This window comes from Scyliorhinus torazame, chromosome 16 (assembly GCF_047496885.1).
Source record: "Scyliorhinus torazame isolate Kashiwa2021f chromosome 16, sScyTor2.1, whole genome shotgun sequence".
NCBI lineage: Eukaryota > Metazoa > Chordata > Chondrichthyes > Carcharhiniformes > Scyliorhinidae > Scyliorhinus > Scyliorhinus torazame.
In genome coordinates, this window is record NC_092722.1 from 72548007 (window position 1) to 72555201 (window position 7195).

Sequence of the window (7195 nt, forward strand, 5' to 3'; positions counted from 1 at the left end):
ATCGTGGCCTTTGCGATGCGGCTGAAGGCCTGGCGGGCCTCTATCGACAGGGGGAAGGTAGTGGACTGTATTAACGGGCGGGCCTTGTCTGCGTACGCGGGGACCCACTGGGCGTAATATGAAAAGAAGCCCAGGCAACGTTTCAGGGCTTTGGAGCAGTGGGGGAGGGGGAATTCCATAAGGGGGCGCATGCGTTCGGGGTCGGGGCCTATTACTCCATTGCGCACTACGTACCCCAGGATGGCCAAACGGTTTGTGCTAAAAAACGCATTTTTCCTTGTTATGTGTGAGGTTCAGGGCGTTAGCGGTCTGGAGGAACTTTTGGAGGTTGGCGTCGTGGTCCTGCTGATCGTGGCCGCAGATAGTTACGTTGTCGAGATACGGGAACGTGGCCTGCAACCCGTGCTGGTCAACCATTCGGTCCATCTCCCGTTGGAAGACCGAGACCCCGTTCGTGACGCCAAATGGGACCCTTAGGAAATGGTATAGCCGCCTGTCTGCCTCGAAGGCCGTGTACTTGCGGTCACCTGGGCGGATGGGGAGCTGGTGGTAGGTGGACTTGAGGTCCACGGTGGAAAAGACCTTGTACTGTGCAATCCGATTGACCATGTCGGATATGCGGGGGAGAGGGTACGCATCTAGCTGCGTGTATCTGTTGATGGTCTGGCTATAGTCTACGACCATCCTTTGCTTCTCCCCGGTCTTCACAACTTTCACCTGGGCTCTCCAGGGACTATTGCTGGCCTGGACTATGCCTTCCTTCAGCAACCGCTGGACTTCTGACCGGATAAACATCCGGTCCTGGGCGCTGTACCGTCTGCTCCTAGTAGCGACAGGTTTGCAATCCGGGGTGAGGTTTGCAAACGAGGACGGCGGTTCAACCTTGAGGGTTGCGAGGCCGCAGATAGTGAGTGGGGGTATTAGGCCACAGAATTGGAATGTTAGGCTCTGGAGGTTACACTGGAAATCTAATCCCAGTAATGTGGGCGCGCAGAGTTGGGGAAGGACGTAGAGCCTGAAGTTCTTAAACTCCCTCTCTTGCACCGTTAGGTTCGCGATGCAGAACCCTTTGATCTCTACTGAGTGGGATCCTGCAGCTAGGGAAATCTTTTGCGTGCTTGGATGGATGGACAGAAAACAGCGTCTTACCGTATCTGGGTGAATAAAACTTTCCGTGCTCCCGGAGTCGATCAAGCATGGGGTCTCGTATCCGTTGACCAGCACAGTTGTTGTCGTCGTTTGGAGCGTCCGGGGCCGCGATTGATCCAGTGTCACCAAAGCCAGTCGTGGCAGTAGTGTCGCGGCGTTTTCTTCGGACCCCATGGAGCCGTCTATGCTGGGGTCCTTTGTTGTCAACCAAGAATTTGGGGAGAGTTCATACCTGCCACGAATGCATCTCGAATTAGCAGGTCCGTGTGCTCGATCGCGCTCACCGGCGGGCAGTTGCAGTTTCGTCCCAAAATCAGCAGCGCGCCGTAGAATTCGTCGAGCGATTCTGCTGGGGTGCGTAGCCCTGGTTTACGGACTGAATGTAGATGCCCTTCAGCAACGTGAGCACCATCGGGAAATCCTCCGCGTCTTCTAAAAGCGAGTAAATCTCCGGGCTTACCCTCGAATGCAGGACCTGCATTTTCTGCTCTTCCGTGATCCGGCCGGGGGCCGTTCGAAGGTAGCCTTCGAAGCATGCTAGCCAGTGTTTGAACACGGCCGCCGAGTTTGCTGCATGTGGGCTGATCCGCAGGCACTCCGGGGCGATCCGGAGCTCCATAGCCTTTTAAGCTCGCTTAATAAATTGTAGCGCACAATGACTTACACAAGTCGAGATGTGATGAAGTCTATCGAGGCTTTATTGAGCGAGACTTGTTCCCCAGCAGCTCAGTTACAGAATGAGGCTGCGGGGAGAACTCGAGCTCTTATACTCCGCCTTCAGGGCGGAGCCAGAAGTCGGCAGATCCAACCAGGACCCGGGACCTGTCAGCCAATAGCCTCTCGGCTTCACAGATACCATATTACCCCTAATACATACCACCACAGCCTCTCTCTCACTCAGCCTCCCTCTCACTCAGACTCTCTCTCACTGAGCCTCCCTCTCTCTCACTCAGCCTCCCTCTCTCTCACTCAGCCTCCCTCTCTCTCACTTAGCCTCTCTCTCGCTCATTTAGCCTCTCTCTCACTCAGCCTCCCTCGCTCTCACTTAGCCTCTCTCTCTCTCACTTAGCCTCTCTCTCACCCCGCCTCCCTCTCTCTCTCTCTCTCAGCCTCCCTCTCTCTCTCAGCCTCTCTCTCTCTCAGCCTCCCTCTCTCTCTCAGCCTCTCTCTCTCTCAGCCTCCCTCTTTCTCTCACTCAGACTCTCTCTCACTCAGCCTCTCTCTCACTCAGCCTCCCTCTCCCTCTCTCACTCAGGCTCCCACTCTCGCTCACTCAGCCTCTCTCTCTCTCACTCAGCCTCCCACTCTCGCTCACTCAGCCTCTCTCTCTCACTCAGCCTCTCTCTCTCTCTCTCTCACCCAGCCTCCCTCTCTCTCTCTCTCACTCAGCCTCCCACTCTCGCTCACTCAGCCTCTCTCTCTCTCTCACTCAGCCTCTCTCTCTCTCTCTCTCACCCAGCCTCCCTCTCTCTCTCTCTCACCCAGCCTCCCTCTCTCTCTCTCTCACTCAGCCTCCCACTCTCGCTCACTCAGCCTCTCTCTCTCTCACTCAGCCTCCCTCTCTCTCTCACTCACACACTCCTTCTCTTTCCGCAGGTAGAGATTCAATTCCCTCAGGGTGAAGCCGGGGATAACAGATGTGTGACTGTGACTGGACTGCCTGATGATGTAGAGGAGGCTGCCGACCATCTCCTCAATCTGGAGCAGGAATATGTAAGTATAGGCGGGTGGAGGAATGTGAGGGATTAAGGGTGGATTTCCTCAACACCCCAATCCCCCTCTAGCTTTTCTGCTTCGTGTCGTGGCTCTACCCTGTCCCCCCTCCCTTGGGCCTCTGGCCCCGGCCCCTCCTCAGGACTCTAGGCCGGCCCTCCGCGGGATTGTGGACCAGGTGGTTTGAAGCACGCCAGGACGTGGGGTTTCTGGGCCATTGTGGGATTGGTCAGTGTGTTTCTCAACCCTCTGACCTGACCACTGCCACTCTTGGTAATGCCGGGAGATCCGGAGAAATGTCTCCACTTCTCCGGTTCCTCACTCTGCCTCTCATTTCCCGTCCTCTCCTTTCCCCTCACTACCCTCCTCTCACTCACCAATCCAGCTCCTGGACATCGCAGAGGTCGACCAGACCCCGCCGCCCACTCCGGACACCTGCAGCGTGGAGAAACCAGACCACCGAGGATTCACCGTCCGAGGCGCTCCCTGGGACCAGCAGCAGGTATGTGAGGGGAGAGGGTGGGGAAGGGCTACAGTGCGGGACTCCCTCAGGACTGATCCTCCAACAGTGTGGCACTCCCTCAATACTGACCCTCTGACAGTGCGGCACTCCCTCAGTTCTGACCCTCCGACAGTGCGGCACTCCCTCAGTACTGACCCTCCGACAGTGCAGCACTCCCTCAGTACTGACCCTCTGACAGTGCGGCACTCCCTCAGTAGTGACCCTCTGACAGTGGAGCACTCCCTCAGTACTGACCCTCTGTCAGTGCAGCCCTCCCTCAGTACTGACCCTCTGACTGTGCAGCACTCCCTCAGCACTGACCCTCTGACAGTGCGGCACTCCCTCAGCACTGACCCTCTGACAGTGCGGCACTCTCTCAGTACTGACCCTCTGACAGTGCAGCACTCTCTCACTACTGACCCTCTGACAGTGCAGCACTCCCTCAGTACTGACCCTCTGACAGTGCGGCATTTCCTCATAGAATCATAAAATTTACAGTGCAGAAGGTCATTCGGCCCATCGAGTCTGCACCGACCCTTGGAAAGAGCACCCTCCACACCTCCATCCTATCGATGTAACCCAGTAGCCCCAGCTAACATTTGTGGACACTTGAGGGCAATTTAGCATGGCCAATCCACATCTTTGGCGGTGGGAGAAAACTCATGCTGACACGGGGTGAACATGCAGACTCCACCCAGACAGTGACCCAAGCCGGGAATCTAATCTGGGACCCTGAAGTTGTGAAGCAACAGTGCGAATCACTATGCTACTGTGCCGCCCTCAGTCATGACCCTCCGACAGTGCGGTACTCCCTCAGAACTGACCGTCCGTCAGTGCGTGTGGGTAAACCACTGTATTGTATTGTATTGTACTTTGTATTGTTACATGCCTAGGCTTGTCCCCACTGGCTCCGAACCACTGTAGTATATAATATGTGTATTGTGGTAAACTGCCACTGTATTACATGGAATGTGGTAAACCACTGCCCGATGGCTCCGCCTCCCCTCGGGCCCGGTATAAAGATGGCTGGTCTCCGCCTCTGCCCCAGTTCGGGATCAGAGGCCAGGAGGCTTTCTGTTTCGTTCATTAAAGCCTCAGTTACGTTCACTACTCGTCTCGTGTTAGTTGATGGCACATCAATGCGGCACTCCCTCAGGATGACCCTCCGTCAGTGCGGCACTCCCTCAGGACTGAATCTCCGACAGTGCGGCACTCCCTCAGGACGACCCTCCATTAGTGCGGCACTCCGTCAGGCCTGCCCTTCGTAAGTACGGCACTCCCTCAGGACTGAATCTCCGACAGTGCGGCATTCCCTCAGGACTGAATCTCCGACTGTGCGGCATTCCCTCAGGACTGAATCTCCGACAGTGCGGCATTCCCTCAGGACTGAATCTCCGACAGTGCGGCATTCCCTCAGGACTGAATCTCCGACTGTGCGGCATTCCCTCAGGACTGAATCTCCGACAGTGCGGCATTCCCTCAGGACTGAATCTCCGACAGTGCGGCATTCCCTCAGGACTGAATCTCCGACTGTGCGGGACTCCCTCAGGACTGAATCTCTGGCAGTGCTGCACTCCCTTAGGACTGAATCTCCGGCAGTGCGGCATTCCCTCAGGACTGAATCTCCGACTGTGCGGCATTTCCTCAGGACTGAATCTCCGACTGTGCGGGACTCCCTCAGGACTGAATCTCCGGCAGTGCTGCATTCCCTCAGGACTGAATCTCCGACTGTGCGGCATTCCCTCAGGACTGAATCTCCGACTGTGCGGGACTCCCTCAGGACTGAATCTCCGGCAGTGCTGCACTCCCTTAGGACTGAATCTCCGGCAGTGCGGCACTTATTTGGACTGAATCTCCGACAGAGCGGCACTCCTTCAGGACTGAATCCCCGACAGTGCGGCATTCCCTCAGGACTGAATCTCCGACAGTGCGGCATTCCTTCCGGACTGAATCTCCGACAGTGCAGCATTCCCTCAGGACTGAATCTCTGACAGTGCGGCATTCCCTCAGGGCTGAATCTCTGACAGTGCGGCATTCCCTCCGGACTGAATCTCCGACAGTGCGGCATTCCCTCAGGGCTGAACCTCCGACAGTGCGGCATTCCCTCAGGACTGAATCTCCGACTGTGCGGCATTCCCTCAGGACTGAATCTCTGACAGTGCGGCATTCCCTCCGGACTGAATCTCCGACAGTGCGGCATTCCCTCAGGGCTGAACCTCCGACAGTGCGGCATTCCCTCAGGACTGAATCTCCGACTGTGCGGCATTCCCTCAGGACTGAATCTCCGACTGTGCAGGACTCCCTCAGGACTGAATCTCCGGCAGTGCTGCATTCCCTCAGGACTGAATCTCCGACTGTGCGGCATTCCCTCAGGACTGAATCTCCGACTGTGCGGGACTCCCTCAGGACTGAATCTCCGGCAGTGCTGCACTCCCTTAGGACTGAATCTCCGGCAGTGCGGCACTTATTTGGACTGAATCTCCGACAGAGCGGCACTCCTTCAGGACTGAATCCCCGACAGTGCGGCATTCCCTCAGGACTGAATCTCCGACAGTGCGGCATTCCCTCCGGACTGAATCTCCGACAGTGCAGCATTCCCTCAGGACTGAATCTCTGACAGTGCGGCATTCCCTCAGGGCTGAATCTCTGACAGTGCGGCATTCCCTCCGGACTGAATCTCCGACAGTGCGGCATTCCCTCAGGGCTGAACCTCCGACAGTGCGGCATTCCCTCAGGACTGAATCTCCGACAGTGCGGCATTCCCTCAGGACTGAATCTCCGACAGTGCGGCATTCCCTCCGGACTGAATCTCCGACAGTGCGGCATTCCCTCAGGACTGACCCATCTCTCAGCCTCTCTCTTTCCTTCCACAGGCACCCGATCTCAGCAGTACTGAGGATTTCCCCGCGTTCAGAGCTGTTGTAGGACAGACGACCACAAGTGTGTGGGGCCAGAAGAGGTTCTGAAGGCCTTGCGTTTGTCCAGGATGCGGACAGAAGGGGAGCAGGCCTGGCACGGAATTAAGGGGCCTGAATGATGACATGAACCTCCTACAACCTGTCATCACTACCTGGACCAGCCTGGAGTGGACGCCCTCTCTAAAACCGTCGTTCACCAACTCAAATATCACAATAAAATCCGAGCAAATCCGAATGTGTCTGAATTCCTTCCTGCTGTGAGAACGAGGAACTATGTGGTCCTGAGACCAAAGCCAGAACATCCTCGATTAGAGTCCAGTGTGTAACTCACTCCTGGGTACCTGTTATTCTATATATAAACCACCCTGAACCCCTCGATTAGATTCCAGTCTGTAACTCACTCCCGAGTATCTGCTATTCTATATATAAACCACCCCGAACCCCTCGATTAGATTCCAGTCTGTAACTCACTCCCAGGTATCTGATATTCTATATATAAACCATGCTGAACCCCTCGATTAGATTCCAGTCTGTAACTCACTCCCGGGTATCTGTTATTCTATATATAAACCACCTTGAAACCCTCCATTAGATTCCAGTCTGTAACTCACTCCCGGGTATCTGTTATTCCATATATAAACCCCCCTGAACGCCTCGATTAGATTCCAGTCTGTAACTCACTCCCGGGTATCTGTTATTATATATATATAAACCACCCGAATCCCTCGATTAGATTCCAGTCTGTAACTCACTCCCAGGTATCTGTTATTCTATATATAAACCATGCTGAACCCCTCGATTAGATTCCAGTCTGTAACTCACTCCCAGGTATCTGTTATTCTATATATAAGCCACCCCAAACCCCTCGATTAGATTCCTGTCTGTAACTCACCCCCAGGTATCTGTTATTCTA